Here is a 17,458-nt window from a genome sequence, read left to right as displayed (position 1 = left end):
TGTTTTCTATTTCTGCTGAACAAGAATAACCTCTGAAACCTGAAATATTCCCACACACTCACACCCTGGAGTTGATGAAGAGAGAACCAGATGTATGACACTGTGCCAAGATTTATCCAGCGTGGTCAGGATAAGTAAGTGATGAAAGACCAAGTGAAAACAATTACAAACCTGAAACTGGCTGCTAGTATTGCAAAATACAAAAGTTTTCATAAACTAGGAAAAACACAATTTTCCTGGGAAACCAATTTTCCAAATAAAGACATTATTAAAATGTCATTTGAAGTATTCACATTAGTCAACTTCTGAAATCTCACCTGGGATTTCTTTACTGATCTTCTGTGGCACTGTCATCAGTGTCAAAGGAAGAACAAAAATGTTGACTTATGTTATCTCCCAACTGTGTCAAAGTGACTCTTCAAACTAGCAACAACACTTCAGGCTTAATTTTGGCTTATTTTCCTCCCTGTCCTGTGTCTTTCTCAGTTTGAAAAACAGAGAAGGGATGCAATTGGGAAAAAAATGCTTTATTTAGTTCACATCCTTATATTTCAAATGAGAATAACTATCTCATTTAACAGAGATAATAATTCATCCCAGAGATAGGTACATTGCAGAGCAAGGTAGAATAACTCCCCTCTCTACATCTGGTGAAGATAATAGGTGTACTGGAAACTTTAGAAGTAAGTTACAACAATATTACTACGTATTGTTTCTGCATCTATAGACTAAGACTGCTGTCTATTGTAAATATTTATACCTGCAGTCACTGCAGTTTGATGCAAGGTATGAATAGGAGGGCTATATCTCAGTTCTCACACCATCTGAGTGGGAAGAGTCATAGCGAACAGAATCATGAGAAAAGCACAGCAAACTAAGTCATGTCCTCAGCACCTGCGTTGGTGTGCACACAAAATCATTCGGTCTGTGGTTCTTTGAAATCAATTCAATCAGTAAATTACATAGATGAACAATATACATACCTCTGTGTTCACTTTGGTTCTTTCTTTTCCAGGCTTCTCTCTGGTGTTCCAAATGCTCCTCCTTTCTCTTTCTATCTATATTTATTATTGACTCTCCACCCTTCTAAATTCAGTCCTTCAGTACCTCTTCATCTTCCACTGTTCCTTTTCCTGTTCTCACATCTCCTAGTCTTTTTTTTGTACTTTCTTTCTCTCCTCTGCCCTTGATGTTCACTCAGTAAAGTCATTCAATAACACAGAAACTCTAAACTAGTATATTCATGCTTCATATATAACAAAAAAAACATAACCAGTCTTTCAACCCGATTAATCTATTCTTCCTCTCACATGTTGTGTGACCCAAAACAATATTTTTCATTCTTTGTCAGTATTAAGCATGAGGCAGAACACCAAAGAACATCTCTTCTGTCAGGAGGTCATCATAATACATGACTTTTTTCAGCCGGCTTTAGATCATGATGCATTAAACAGATGTTACAAATACTGAAGAGTACCCTAAAAGCTTAAAATGATAGTGAGGAAAACCATATCCAGCTGAGACTGCAGCTGAAATTTACCTCCAATATAGTTTGGTTAAGACATGTAGTCTAATACACCTACTCACACAATAGGGACATCTGTTTTTTTAATGATAATAAGCAATGAGGATTTAGGATTATATTTCATCATTCTTATTTCCAGCTTGGGGCCTATTTTGTGTTTTACACCTTCTTATCTGAGATTCATACTGGCGCTTTCAGACAGAATCATTTCAGTTAATGGAAGGAGAAAGTGAACATGAAGATAACTAAAGCATTCCCACAATTTACAGAAAAATATAGTAGCTGCTCTTGTTTTTCTTTTTTAACCCTTTAAAATACAAATGAGTTTTAAAAAATTAATTGAAATAACCTACTGTTTTTTGTTTGTTTTGTTTTGTTTTGTTACACACTTTGTTTATTAGTTATGAAACAAAGTTTTTGCTTTTCAGCTCTTTCCCAGAAATGCTCTATCCTTCTACTCCCTGGGAATATCTTGTATGTTAGTAGCATATTTTCTGCTCTTGATCATGTTTTGTTTGCTAATCATGACCTTGTGATCTTTGTATTTTTTCCAGTAAGTGACTTGGACATGTTTAGGATGTGCTTTTGATTTGGCATCAAGGCATATATTTTTAATATCCAAGCATGCTTCCTAATGCCTAGACTATCTCTTTTCACAGAGATTCTTGAAACGATCACATTGGAGGGAAAGGTAACATTTGCTTTATAGCACTATGACCTTGTTATCTAAATATTGAAAGTTAAATACTTCACTTCTATACCTGGAAGCAGACTTACGCGTTTCTTTGTAAAGAGTACATGCTTTGCTGTCTCTTTGTTTAGAACTCAGGCTTCCTTCGCAATTTTTGAGGATTAGAAAGAAAACCTCTGAGTATCAAATCACTTCAGCTACTCTGGGGAAAACTGAAGAGGGAAAAGGGAAGGAGGTGTTTCCCTCTGGCTCAGACTCCTAGGTGAACAGAGAACTGGTCTTCTTTCCAAAATATTGGTAGACCTAATATAAAGGACACTTAGCTAAGAAGAACAGGTTCTAGTTTTTTCTTTCTCTGAGGTGCACTTCTACATAAAAGATCTTAGGTAGCCTGGAGAAAACTTCCCACTCTCAGGTGAAATATACACTCTAAAAGAACCCTAGAAGTCGCAAACCCTAGCTAAGCGCACTGAACTGTTTCTCCATTTCTTGTTATAAAAAGAAATTTAATTATAAAGTAGAACAAGTCTAACAGGAGAACCTAAGAAAGATGCTTATTAGTATAAAATAGCTTGGTAGATTTGGCATTTGTCCCAGCTACAACACACTGTCTCTGATGGGACTTTATAATGGTATCACCAGCAGCAGGCAGCTAGGTCTCCCCCGAGACTACTGGAGTTTTCTCAGCTTTAACCTATTCCAGTATGAAAGGCTAAGCATAACCCAGATCTTGCTAGGAAAATGAGTTTATGTTCCTCTGGCATGATGGACCTGAAGCTGCACCTTAGCCCAGGCTACAGAAGATTCTTCATTGGCAAAGAGAGGCAGGCATGGTGACTTTGCCAGCACCTCCACCATGAACTTGAGCCCACAAGTATTTCTGGAAGCCTCTCAGCCCCACCCACTAAATCCCTGGGAACACAAATGTATCAGAAGCAGAGCATTGGTTTCAATCCCATAGCAAAAAAAGCTAAGAGGTGGCTTAAAATCATTTCTCCCTTGTCCTTGTTTCTGCCTTTAACAAATCCGGGGGATTGATGTCTAATATTCTATGAGATAGAAGAAGCTGGTGTTTGCAGTATTATATTATTGGTTTGACCTTGTCTTTGGAAAAAAGCAAATATAGAAAGACATTTTGGTGTCTAGTTGTTGCTGCATTCAATTTTTAATCATCCATTAGTTTTTGATGTCTTAGTCCTGATGATTATCAAGAACTACTTCTTATTTATTTTTATCACTTCAGTGTTGTAAAACCTCAAATTGTATTTTCAGATTTTTTTGGAGAATGTACAGAACCCAGGTAACATCATGGTAAACCAGGAAACCTTTCGGAACATCTAAAAGTCTTGAATATGTTCACAATACAGGAAATTTTAAAAATTAGTAAGAATAAAAAAAATTGTAAAACAAATGTTTTACACATACCTAAAATGGCAGATTCAGGAACAAAAAAATAAACAACTACAAGGATTGGAGTAACAGCCTTACAGGTCTGAGGCCAACACAATTGGAAGTCTGAGATCTATTTCCAAAACAGTTTTAGGATGCAAGCAGAAAAACAAAGTTGACTTTCCATACATGGAATAGCTTAACCTGAAAAAAAAAACAGAAACAAAACAAAAACCCTACTTTTACTGACTGTCGAGGGTTTAGATTGCGGGGTGACAATAAAACCCTGGCAGATGTATTGTTAACCTCCTCTCCTCCCCCTTCCCCCTTTTTGCCCCTCACTCTCCCCCCTTCCCACTCAGGACAGGCAATTGGGAGGAAAAGAAGGACAGAGACAAGAGAGTTGGAAAAAATAAAAAAAATGTTTTACTAATGCTACTAATAAGAATAGAGAAAATAATACAAAATATGCAAAACCAATCTTGAAAGTTTCAGCAACTGCAGAGCCGGCACCCAAAGTCCTGGACTGGACTCTGCAGCCAACCGGAGCTGGATTCAGTCTCTCACTAGGCCTCAGTTCACAGGGACGACCAACAAGGTCCTCTCCTAATGTCGGCCATAAGCGAAAGGGAAAAAAGGAAAAAGGGAAAGGGACGAGATCCTCGTGATCTCCCACCTTTATATGAAGTATTCACGTGAATGGAATGTTATATACAGTTGGTCAGTTTCTTGGTCACCTGTTTCTCGTTGCCCCTCTCACGAGATGTCCATCCATGCTTATCAATGAGTTTGCGTTCCATTACTATATTTACCAAAACATGTATCTAGTTCTCCAGGAAAATGCAACTAATATGAAGGCTTTAGCTGACAGGCAAATTCACTAGAAGAGAAACTTGTTTTTTAACAAAATCAGGACACTGACTCAGATTTATTTCAGAGTTATTTAATAATATTTTTGGCAAAAAAGTTTTTTTTCTTCTCTTGGAAAGAGCTTTCTCTTACTAAGAGTAAACACTTCTTAATTGACAAACACCACTGTGCTTAGCTTTGCACACACTCCTACTGAAATTGAAGCTGGATTGAACTATGGGTTCAATATATATGTGCAGCTTTCCCTTGCAAAACAACTGGCCTTCTTTCATTTTTATATTGCTATGTTGACACTAACAAGGCAATGAAGCAACAGAAGTATCTCTGGACTCTAATGGAGGGTGCTACCAGCTCCTCAGCTGATTGGGTTGAAAATACCAGAACCTTCAGGAAAAGGGTAGTACATTTTTATTAATTTCTCACGTCAAAAGAGCAACAGAATTTAGCCTCATGTAATCGAACATAGAACGCTTCAAGTCTCAGAAATACTTTGCTGTATGAAACTTGGCAAGAATATTTCCCCTCAGAAATTGCCCAGAGTTTTCACAGAAAGCTGCAGACTTCAGCTCTGACACTCAGAGGTTATCATGCATTTGTGCTAAGTAGTTTGTTGTGATGTTTCTGAGTTTTTTCCTTCAGCACAAAGAGTTCCTCAAGCCTCTGAGGAAAGCCCAAAATGTGAAATATAGTTAATCTTTACAGAAAAGGCTCCAGAAATTTCTGAATACAGTTTCATTTTTACTTTCTGACTAACAGGACTTAATTTTACCTTTTTAATGAAATTCTTCTCAAGGTATTAGATCTCACATCCCTAAGGACATATAGCAGTCTAGAATGATGGTGACTGGAGCTCTTTTTTGTTTATGTTACATTGCACAGAACTCTGCTCCTTCCTTCGGGCATACTTTTAGGTAGCTATTAAAGTAAAACAAGACCCATCCACTGCTTGGAATTAATCTTTAGATCCAACATGCTGTGCATCAAAAATAATTTCAACAGTGTGAATATCCTGTATTGTTCTACATTGCAAACACATAGATGCAATATTTCAGCTTTTAACAACACTATTTTTTTTTAATCTATTTCCTTCTTCTCTATTTATACTTTCCTGTGAGCTTACAAGCAAATTATCTGGGACACCAGTACTGGGATAATATGAAGGATGACTCCAGATCTGAATTCACCATATAGCTCTTCTTCTGGAATAAGTATTTTGGATTAATCCTCAGATGTTATGTTAACATTTAAAGTTTTCCTAATGTCTAACAAAAGCAAGTTGGTGAAATTTCCCAGTCAGGCTCTTGTTTGGTTAGTTGTTTTTTTTTGCTTTCTTCTTATTGCTGATTTAGTTTCTTATCAGATATTGCAGAGGAAACTACACTGTAATGTACACACCGAACAATCACCCTTGCATATTTTAACTATATCTGGTCCCCATTGTGAGTAAAGGCAGAAGTACAACTCTGTAACTGGCAAATAGAGGTCTTATCACAGACTGATCCTACTGGTAAAATGGAGAGGAGAACAAGAAATAATTATTGAAATAGTGTCTCCATGACATTCATTACATGCCATAGGTGTGGAAAAATAATTTCAGGATTTCAGGGAATTTTTATAGAAATCATCTTATCAGTTCCCCTGTATGACAGTCATAAGGGGAAAGAAAAAAAATCTCTGGTGTTTCTGAGTGATATAATTTAAATATTATTCTCTCTTCATCAAGCGCTTTCTGAACTGTTACAAGTTTTTGAGACAACCATGCCCTAGAAAGCCAGAGCAGGTGAGATCCTAGTTTAAATATGTAACTTCTGAAAGTATTGAATTGAAAAGAAAGAAAGATATAGATGACTCCAATTGAACATTTATCAGTTTACATGCAGCTTTTTAAATGGATGTATTAATCTACCTTGTAATTATAATTCATAACACTTACATGATTAATTCCCTTTTTCCTCAGGCCATAGATTTCCTGTTAGCTTATTTAATTTTTAATTTTTTTCTTTAAACTAACCTGGTTACTAATTTGGGTGAACACAATTTGGGCTGTAGATTGTATATAGGCAGTTTCTCCTGTGTACTCCGTATCCAAACTTGAGCTGTCTGATCTTGATTAGCTCTGATGAGTAACACAAAATTCAGTGGCTGATCCTCACTAAGCTCTCATCTATCTAGGGCAAAGTGTTCCAAGCAGCTTTTAAAGTTTGTTCACACCTAATACATACTTCGATGATTCTCTTTTAAATAGTTAATTGTACACAAATTTATTTTTAGTTATGGGGTATGATTTTTTTTTTTTTTTTTTTTTTTTTAAAGCATGTAGATAAGCCTAGTGCTTATTTATTGGAATGTATTTTGGTTTAACTTAAGGTCTATGCCTGCTCTTTGGGTTTAGGGAAAGACTGAGTAGAAGTTACACTAAAATAAGCCATGCCAAATTAAAGCTGTTTAAAACATACTTTAATTTTCATCAGCTCTGTATGTACGAAACTGGAGTCTATAATAATAAAATGCCCATTTAAAACACTTGAAATTGAACCATTATAGGAGCAACTATTCTAGCTGAAGGTCTCTGTTTTTATATCCAGAGTTCAAAAGGCAAGTAATGTGAAGCACCCTTTGCTACATTTGTAAGAGGGAATAAAAGATCCATTACAGGCCTTATAGCAATATGGCATTTGGCTTAGAGTTGCCAAGCACCAAGAATAATTGTTGAAATGTTTTCATGCAGGTAAATTTTCATACTCAAGTCTCCTGGGTTCTGTTGCCATTTGTTTAATAATAAAATGATCACTGAACTTTCACATCCTTAGTTTATCATTTCACAGAAATAAGAATCACATTCTGCTTTACACAAGTCAGCTGACTCTCTATAGGTATTTTTGGAAAGAGCTTAGATAACTGTTTTTTAAAAAATCCATGTATCTAATGAGAGCATGTAAAGATGACAGATACCTAGTCGTATCCAGTAAATGGACAAAACGCAATAAGCAAAAACTGAAATACAGGAAATTCCATTTAAACATAAGAAAAACCATTTCACTGTAAGCAGAGTCAAACACTAGAACAGGTTTCTCAGAGAGGTTGTGGAGGAATATCCCTGGAGATATTAAAAACCTGACTGGGCACAGCTCTGAGAAATCTCCTCTAGCTGACTCTGCTCTGAGCAGGGGACCGGACAAGGCAATCTACAGAGGTGCCTACCTGCTTCATCCTTTTCGAGCTCTATTCTTTTAAATCTGAAGAGCTAGAAATTCGAACAGTACAGCTGGAAGCCTCCAACAAGGAAAACCTAAAAAATCACGGAGTTTGCTCCTAGACAGCCCAGGAGTTAAGTTCTCATGTTGTTTGTCCACCTACTGTGGACTGAGAACTCTATAGGGCCTGGCAATTCAGACTACTTTGAGGTAAGCAACACCAGGGGGCAAAGGTTGCAAAGTATCACTGAACAGGGTACACAGAACCTACCTATGAGGTCAGGGAAGCTGCATGACTACTCCTAAACTTCTCCACATGGCAAAACCCACCCACCTGTGAGAGATCTGTGTTCAATATGATCAGCTCTCCCTCTGTACAGGAGATGGGAGGGGTGGTAGCAAAGCACCTGATTCCTCCTGCCTGTGAGATCCTCTTTTAGACCGGTATGGGTTTTTTTTTAATAGGGACAGTGGGCATAGAAAGAATTTTGTGCATCTGATGACATTAAGAGACATACAAGGGATTTAAACTCCATGGTATTTCTGTTGCAGCAGACTGTAATTTCCAGATAGTCTGTAATCATTGCCATGGACAATTATATAGTAACGCTTTTGTTAAAGTAATTATTATTTACTATATAAGCTGCAATGACTCATTTAAAACTCTTGCTATTTATTATACTATGTCAGGGGATACTTATTCAATACCTAGATGACCCCTACCACAATTAACTGTAGCTTTTCTTTGGCTTATTACTCTCATTCCAGCATCTGCAGTCCTCAGAGAAATGTTTACTTCACCAATCAGTAACTTGATAAGGCTATAATGTATGAAACAAATGAAGGAAAACTCTCTGTTCTGGAACATAACGTTCTTTGGTAGAGTAGGTGCCTTTGAAATTCCTTTTAAATGCTTATGTGCGGTCACTTATTTTTAATCTGAATCAACTACGACTCAGCTCTAAAGCTGAAGAGCAAAATAAGTTAGCTTATTTTTAAAAAGACTTTTGCTAAATTTAGGGGTGTTTGTCTGAAAATAATGCTAAAATACTCAAGCACAAAATATTTAACCATAAGGCTTCCTTTTTTTCCATCTAACTCATATCAAACTGCCACTATACTTAATTTTTTGGTAATGACAAAATGAACTCCTCTCGCTTTTCTTTGGTTTGTGTATTAGTTTAATTTTCAGATTTGTATCCTCCTCCCCATGACCCTTATCAAAGCTTATGAACTACAGCAATTCAATGAAGGGTAAATACAAGCCTTCTGATCAAAGTGAACTGTTGCATTCAGTTTCCATTTATAATCTCCTGATCCCAAGCCATAGAGCTGGCCCAGTCTCATGGAAGGGCCGCTTTATCAGTTCTCAGTAGTCCCAAAGGGCCAAGCAGCATAATCTGAATACAGCCCTCCACAGATAGAGCTCCTCAGCCACAGCTGTTACTCTGGGGGCAATAAGAGATCTGTCTGGTTGCTGTTCTTTGCAGTCCCTTGATGCTTCCTGGGACAGGAATGTTTTGCCTTCCTTGGAAACAATGACTTTGAATGAAGAAGGTGAGCTCCATTTAGTACCTCCAATTCTAATATGTCTAGTATTAGACAGAAAGGTTTTAGTAATACAAGCAGGTGAACATGTTATTGCAACCACATTAACACTTCTTATTGAATAGAACTCATTAGCTTTATGTCATGTTTTCTTTTGATGCTGGTCAGATTGTGGTTACTCCTGAATAGTAAGAATACCGCAAATAATCTTCCGTCTTTTATATATTTTATTTTACTCTCAACCACCTTTGCATTGTAGGTCTCATTCACTTAGAAAAGGAATTATTTACTTACCCAATAGCCTTTCTAAGCTTAATATTTCCACAATCTTTTAAAGATTTTCAAGCATGAAGTCTGTTCAGCACTGGAAGGCAGCCACTGGAGAAAGTTTTTTTGTGGTCTGCACATCAACATGGACACACACAACACACACTAACCCACACATCACACCGCTGCAACGGGTACCAGCAATATCATTACAACCCAGGACCAGACAAGTTCCTTGTCTCAGCTGTGTTGACAGGATTTGTTCTACCAAATTTATCTTCTATAATCATTCTCTGAAATTAACCAAATTAATATCTACGGTTTACAGAAGCTGTTTCTGCAAAGGAACCTTGCCTACACAAATAATCACAGCTGGAAAACAAATCTTATGTCTTTAGGTAGTAAAGACCTATAAAGATCGGCAAGCGTTAGCCCTCTGTTGAATAGGAAAATAAATAAATCAATGTTTGGGAACTAAATATGCATCATATCTTGATTGATTTATTTGCTGAAATTCATGCACATATTTTAATTTTTCATTTCATAAACCATACAGCTCTAGGGTAGCTGCTGAAAAGATACCTGGTAAGAATCTCTGTACTGAGAAAATCAAATGAATCAAAGTCTCACTGAGAAGAAAAGCCCTCAAGACATCTTGTTATTTAAATCCAGACAAACCCACTCTCCCCTCAAATACAAATAATTAAAGACTAAAAATTTCATCAGGAGAATGAGACCCTTCTTATGGTGATAAATGTCATTACTTGAGGCAGGTGATACTATACATGTCCTGGGAGGGAGAATTCAAGTGGCCATGGTTATTTAATGACATCTGCTCAAGATGCTCCCAAACTGTACTTCTGGAGATGAAGAGCAGCCATGGGCTGCATAAGAACTCAGTTCTCCAATGTTGTTTTATTCTAAATCTCTACTTAACCCTTAGATGTGGATGAGGAGGGGTTCTGCAGACGGAAATTAGACATTTCAAGAGCCTTTGTGTTTGAGCTTCTAAGAACCATACCCAAGCCAGGTGCCATTTCTGACTACACCTTCAGCAAAGAAGACTTTCCTGAATTCGATATACACGTGGTTACCTAGTACAAAGGGCTTTAGAGGCTGGGTCATGCCTTCTGTCACATATCTTATGTCCATACTCACTTCAAAAGTCCAAGGCTTCAAAAGTTTTTTTCTCTGTCTTTAATGGTAACAGTCAGAGCCTTAAGGCAAGTCTGGGTAAGGCATCAGCATAAATGTGCAGTTGCTCTGTAACGACACAAACCTCACATGCTGTCACAGCTCTCATTAAATGTTTGCAGTATGTTTAAAAGTCTGGTGTGAACTTTATATACAGTTTGGACTAATTATAATCTATTTTAACAGCCTCATTCTCATTTATATGTCTTCCATTTTACTTTACTTTGGAAGTCTTAAGGGCTTCCTCAATGTGTGTGCAAGTTTATTTCCTTTCCACTTTGGCCATGCTTACCCTGCCAGGGGGACCTGTGTTCACTAGGAGGCCTTAAGTGTTTTTAATCAGTGGTGTAACAAAGGGCAAAACATTTGGAAGAACTGCTAAAAATGAGAAAGAAAAGCTTTTTTTCCACTAATGTCTGTGCCTACACCATCTTTTAGAAATGAAGACCAATTTTGTGTCCCCGGGACTGCAATTCTCATGTTTTTTGTTCTTCATCCTCTTTAACTCCAGGTTTTAATTACAGATAACAAAGATTATTTTATCCAAATTAAGCCCTGTGTGATTAGAACATATGCAGAAACTCTAAATTAATTTAAACACAACCTTAAATTAAAAAGAAAACCTTGGAACTGTTAATGACTCATGCTAGAATTATCTAGTATTACTCAAGCTTGAACTGGAGATTATTATTCAGTTAGAAGTAACATAAGACATAATATTGACCACATATTGTTCCATACAACTTTGATGTTCACATCAAGGACAGTTTGTGTCAAACTGAGAAAATATCAAAATCTGAAAAAAAGCATCCAGCCTCACTCCCAGGAGCTCTGGGTGCACACCTCAGGAGAAATCGCTTTGTGTGGAAGCATCTGTGCACAATGTTCTTATTCTCTAGTCAACTTTCTATAATATAGTTCTACAGAAATAAACCATGATCACAGTATCACAGTATCACAGTATGGTTGGGATTGGAAGGGACCTCAAAAGATCATCTAGTCCAATCCCCCTGCTGGAGCAGGAACACCTAGGTGAGGTCGCACAGGAACATGTCCAGGCAGGTTTTGAATGTCTCCAGAGAAGGAGACTCCACAACCTCCCTGGGCAGCCTGTTCCAGTGCTCTGTCACCCTCACTGAGAAGAAGTTTTTTCTCAAATTTAAGCGGAACCTCTTGTCTTCCAGCTTGATCCCATTACCCCTTGTCCTGTCATTGTTTGCCACCGAGAAGAGCCTGGCTCCATCCTCATGGCACTCACCCTTTATATATTTATAAACATTAATGAGGTCCCCCCTTAGTCTCCTCTTCTCCAAACTAAAGAGACCCAGCTCCCTCAGCCTTTCTTCATAAGGGAGGTGCTCCACTCCCTTAATCATCTTCGTTGCCCTACGCTGGACCCTCTCCAGCAGTTCCCTGTCCTTCTGGAACTGAGGGGCCCAGAACTGGACACAATATTCCAGATGTGGTCTCACCAGGGCGGAGTAGAGGGGAAGGAGGACCTCTCTCTACCTACTAACCACCCCCCTTCTAATATACCCCAGGATGCCATTGGCCTTCCTGGCCACAAGGGCACAGTGCTGGCTCATGGTCATCCTGTTGTCCACCAGGATCCCCAGGTCCCTTTCCCCTACACTGCTTTCTAACATGTAATTTCCCAACCTATACTGGAACCTGGGGTTGTTCCTGCCCAGATGCAGGACTCTACACTTTGCCTTGTTAAATTTCATTAGGTTATTCCCCGCCCAACTCTCCAGCCTGTCCAGGTCCCACTGGATGGCAGCACAGCCTTCTGGCGTGTCAGCCACCCCTCCCAGCTTAGTGTCATCAGCAAACTTGCTGATAGTCAAACTTGCTGATACATGTCTGCCAACCACAGTATGCTTCATGTGTGATGAATATTATAGAGAATCATGTTATACCTTGGATGAATGGAAATATGTTCTTTGTAACTTGCAGTGCACTGCAGAAGTGGCTTTAGTTAAGCTTAATGGCTTAAATTTTGCTTCTTGCTTCTTTCTCCCATAAATCGTTATGGTAATTTCTTGCATGGGTTGCCTGATTCATGTAAGTAGCAAGAGTCATTACAGCACAATTTGATAAGTATTTGTATATCCACTTCTTGTAACAAACAGATGTATGTGGCAAATACATTTGATTCCGAAAACTGACAACAGTAAAAAAGAGTTGCAGAAGGAAGACCATCAAACAAGGTAACCAGGGCTCATTCATTACCTACTTCCTTCTTCTCACAGTTCAAATACAGAGTGTCTTCTGTAGCTGTACAATTTAAGCAGAAAGTATTGTTAAAGTTTGAGTGAACAATCCAGTACTTCCTGAAAGGTAGGTCATTCCCATTATTTTGGAAGAGAAATGGAGCAGGCATGAAATACAGAAATACTATTTTCTGCTAATTTAAAGCAAACAAACAAACAAACAAAACCAACCCTGTTCTGTAGTTTTACAGCTCAGATGAAGTAATTGTCAAGGTGTATTTTGCACTATGTACTTTACATGCTATTAATACAAAATTCATTACTTGATAGTTCAAAACAATCTGAATTTTTATTGGGGTGTATAACTGACCTGTCAATGGAACACAAAGAGCAGGAGTACAGTACCGTTTATTCTTTATTATTTCAATAAAGAGTCCAAGATTAATTAAAAAACAAACAAACAAAGTCTTATTCTCATAGTATTTCTTTCCTCTTAATTCCAAAATCTTAGTTTTGGATTTCCTAATAACACACTTTCTCATGCTTTATAATATCAGTTTTCCGTTCAGTGTTCCACCATTGTTTATTGTACTGTATGCGAACTATATGTTCACCAACCACAACTTAATTAAGAGTTAAATGCCACCTTAGGCTTCTTTTGTACTCAGAGAAAAAAAAAAAAAAAAGAGGTATTATTAGACCATCATCCTTCCCAAGCTAAATTAGGACCTCTGGAGAGGCTCATTTCACTCCATTAAATGTAAAAAACCCAGAGGATTTAGGTATCTAACTTTAAATATCTAAAGCTAGATGAGATTAATGCTACTTTTGTTTTTTCTTTCTCTAAAACCTGTGATTATCTTTTTTCCACACCAGACACTGAAGTAATCAAAATTATCTAAATTTTCATGCTTAAAAAAAATGTATTTTCTTGTTCTTACCTACTTTTTACCCCTACGTGTCATAACAGTCCATCAATATAGCTCTAAAAAGCAATTATTTCATGTCCTTGTCTTATCTGCTCATCATTAGCTTGTCTTTGTCAATAATGCATTTTTCCATTCGATATTTTTGATATATTTTTGACAGACAAAATCAGAAAACTCAGATTAAGACCTTTTCCATGCTGATTCAGATGTAATAGACTTAAAAATCCTTGGATTTTCCTTCTTGTGTTTGAAGAAAAATCACAAGGCTCTTTTAATTGTGCAATAATTATTTAAGTATCTTACTTGCACAGTAAGGAATCCAGACTGTTTGTATCATTACTGCTGAAGGGTTATTTGTATCTCTTCAGACAAAATCTGTGCTTCTTCCACACCGGGCATCTTTCCCTGATAATGATTGGCTCACCCTGCTAAAAACAAAAATAGCCAAGTACAAAAGGGTCAAAATCCATCAAAAGAACAAAACATACAGGCACACAGAAAGAAGCCAAAATCAATTAGTAGTGGGAAACATTTATCTTTGCAATCAAAGCTATGAAAGTGCTATCTGTATTACTGTTAATCGGTCAATAACCATTTCCTTCACTGTCTATGCATATAAAGCAGCTATGATCTTAGTTACTAGCTGAATAAATGGAAGAAATGCAGAAGCTCACTAATTAGAAAAAGCCACAAAAGTAGTCTCACAAATTGCATGTGATTGCCCAAGCCAGCAAATGATTATCAGCTGAAAAATATCAGCTGCAGATAGGCAAAATACCTATATTCTGTGTCACATACAGCTCCTGAAGGCACTCCTGTTTCATTCAGAGAGGAAAAGGGGAAAATTGTAATTCAATGATGTAATTATTTACAATACTGGCTGCCCATTCTTAGGTAATACTTGGTGACAAACATGCAATCCAGTATCAGGTTTTCAACTGTTTCTGTTAGGATTGGTTTGGGCTGGAATGAGAGCAGCTCTTTTACCAACTCTTTCAAATGGACATGAGATATATAGTTTAGACGGTTCTGACTGGGTGAAACAACTCCTTCCTGTGTGTCTGAATTAGATGCTGATGGGACCCCAGGAGATACCCTTCAAGTCAGACTGGTAGGACAGGGACGGTATTGATGCAAGGGACCAAGCCCCAACCTCCAGGAAAGCCCTGCAGCCACCAGCAGCCACATGATCCTCTTTGCCCCCAAAGTCCCCTCCTCTTCTAGTTATGTCTACATCCAAAAGGTGTGAGAGCTGCAGGTCTCCTCCTGCTGAATATGCAGAGGCTGACATGTTACTTTAGCTGCCATTTTATGGCAGGAATCCACCATATTTGAAAATGTTAAATCCCATGTGTTTTCATACTGCTTCACGATTTAATGGTTGATCTTCTTTTTAGCTGTCAAACCCACAGGATCTCAGAGCACCTTCTGATTGGCTGCCAATTTTCTTTGGATCTCATGTATAAAAAATATACACTTTTGTATTTTTTTCTTTCTCCAGATAGAAAGACATATATATTAATATCTTATATATAGCAGTTGTACACAGCATGCATATACATACTTGAATAAAACACATATATCCATAGAAGTGTTGGTATAAAATGTAGGAAGCATTCTTTAATAAAAACAAATTAAATTAATAATTGAACTTTAAATGTGAATAGAAAGTAATTAAACAAAAGTAACAAAAGTTTAGACGGGACATTAGGAAGCATTTATTTACTGAGACGGTGGTCAAACACTGGAACAGGCTTCCTTAGAGAGGTGGTTGATACCCCAAGTTTGTCAGTGTTTAAGAGGCATTTGAACAATGTCCTTAATGACCTGCTTTGACTTTTGGTCAGTCCTGAATTGATCAGCCAGTTGAACTAGATGATTGTGTAGGTCCTTTATAACGGAAAATGTTCATTCTATTCTATTCTATTCTATTCTATTCTATTCTATTCTATTCTATTCTATTCTATTCTATTCTATTCTATTCTATTCTATACTATTCTATTCTATTCTATTTTAAATGAAGGTTTGGAGCCCCCAACTTTACAAGGTTCCTTAACAAGCCTTCACATATCTGGAGTGAATAAGTTCACAGGGCTGGAAAAGAAGGTTCCAAACCAGACTAGGATGAATGGGCACGAGCAAGTTAGAACCTGCCAGAGGGCCAGTTATCCAGCCTGGAAGGCTACCAAGAGCTTCTGTGCAACCCCTGCTACATGCAAAGCAGAGGCCAGTATTCCCCTGCCATGGGGAATCTTCTGGAGTGTTTGAAATTCCCACCTAGTAAGCTCATGTGAAAATGAGTCAATGACAAATTGCGGGATGATGCTACCTGGCTGGTAGTGCTGGGATCAGCTGGCCCAGCTCAAAGAAGAGTGACTGGTTCATCTCTGGGAGCTAGTAATTCCCATCACCCCACTTTTTACTTTGCCAGCTGAGGTCCCAGGAACTCAAGCATCCCTGCATGGTGGCTCCTATCCTCTTCTCCTCCTGGCATCCACTTTTGATGAAGACAGAGCTCTGGAATAGAGCCATGGGAGAGGCTGTGGGGCCCTCCACTTATTCTACAAGTCTTACATCTTTTCAGAGTACCAAAATAGAGTCATGCTCAAGGGTGCCTTCTTTCTCTGCTGATTCCACCAAGACTGATCCCTTGGCTGAAGTTTCAATAGATAGTAGGTAGAAACAGTGGGAATCTTGTTCATCCATTCATGCGTATGGCTATTGGCATTTGGCTATTGAATACATAATTTACATATTCCTTTTTTGGGTTAAGTAAGATGGACTGTCTGCCTAGCTAAAGCCAGTTGATTTTGTCAGCAGGTAAGATGGTGTGTCAAGTTTGTTTTAGGCTCTATCTACTATTCCTCTTACACCCCGTTCTTCTGATGAGCATTGGTTTCCCTAGGTCATGACAACCTGCAAATGTAATTTATCTACAGTTAAATTAGTTTTACAGTTGGTGCATGACTTGCAAAGACATGTAGAATATCCACAGATAGGAATAAAGCCCTTCTGTAGAGGAGTTGAGCCACCTTTTCCTGCCAAATTTTCAAGAGTGGAAGTTTGGAGCCCCTTACCCAGGGACCGGTTCATCACTCCTGTGCCTTTCTTATGTCCCATGGGCACAGCAAAAGGGCAGAGTAAAGTCACTCTGCTGGGGACTGGAATCCACACAGAAGATATTTCTGACAGGAATTTCTCCCCATCTTTGTGCTGTGAGTATCAGGAGCAGAACAACCCCACATGGAGTGCCTATCACTACAAGAGAAATGCAACCCATGTCAGTATGGCACTGCTGCCACCGTGCTTGTACCTGGATGCAGGCTCAGTGGTACGACACATGCCTACACATGGGGAGCAACATCATGTTGTAGGACGGCTTTTATACCATGAGCTCCAGGAAAATAATCCAGGAAGCTTCCCTGTCCTGGTGTGCCTGCTGTGTTTGTGCTGGGACATGCATATTTTCATTAAAATTCAGCATACTCAGTGGAGTTAAAATTTATTTAATGATTAGCCAAATTTTTGCCATCTGTAGCATATTCTTTAGCACTATAATAGCATCATCTGTACTGCAAAATGTATAAATTTACCCAAGCACTCAAACAAAATAGTAGAAACTTTTATGCATGATTGAA

Source organism: Columba livia, chromosome 1 (assembly GCF_036013475.1).
Source record: "Columba livia isolate bColLiv1 breed racing homer chromosome 1, bColLiv1.pat.W.v2, whole genome shotgun sequence".
Lineage (NCBI taxonomy): Eukaryota > Metazoa > Chordata > Aves > Columbiformes > Columbidae > Columba > Columba livia.
The sequence above is the reverse complement of the archived record's forward strand: the minus strand, read 5'-3'. Positions refer to the sequence as shown.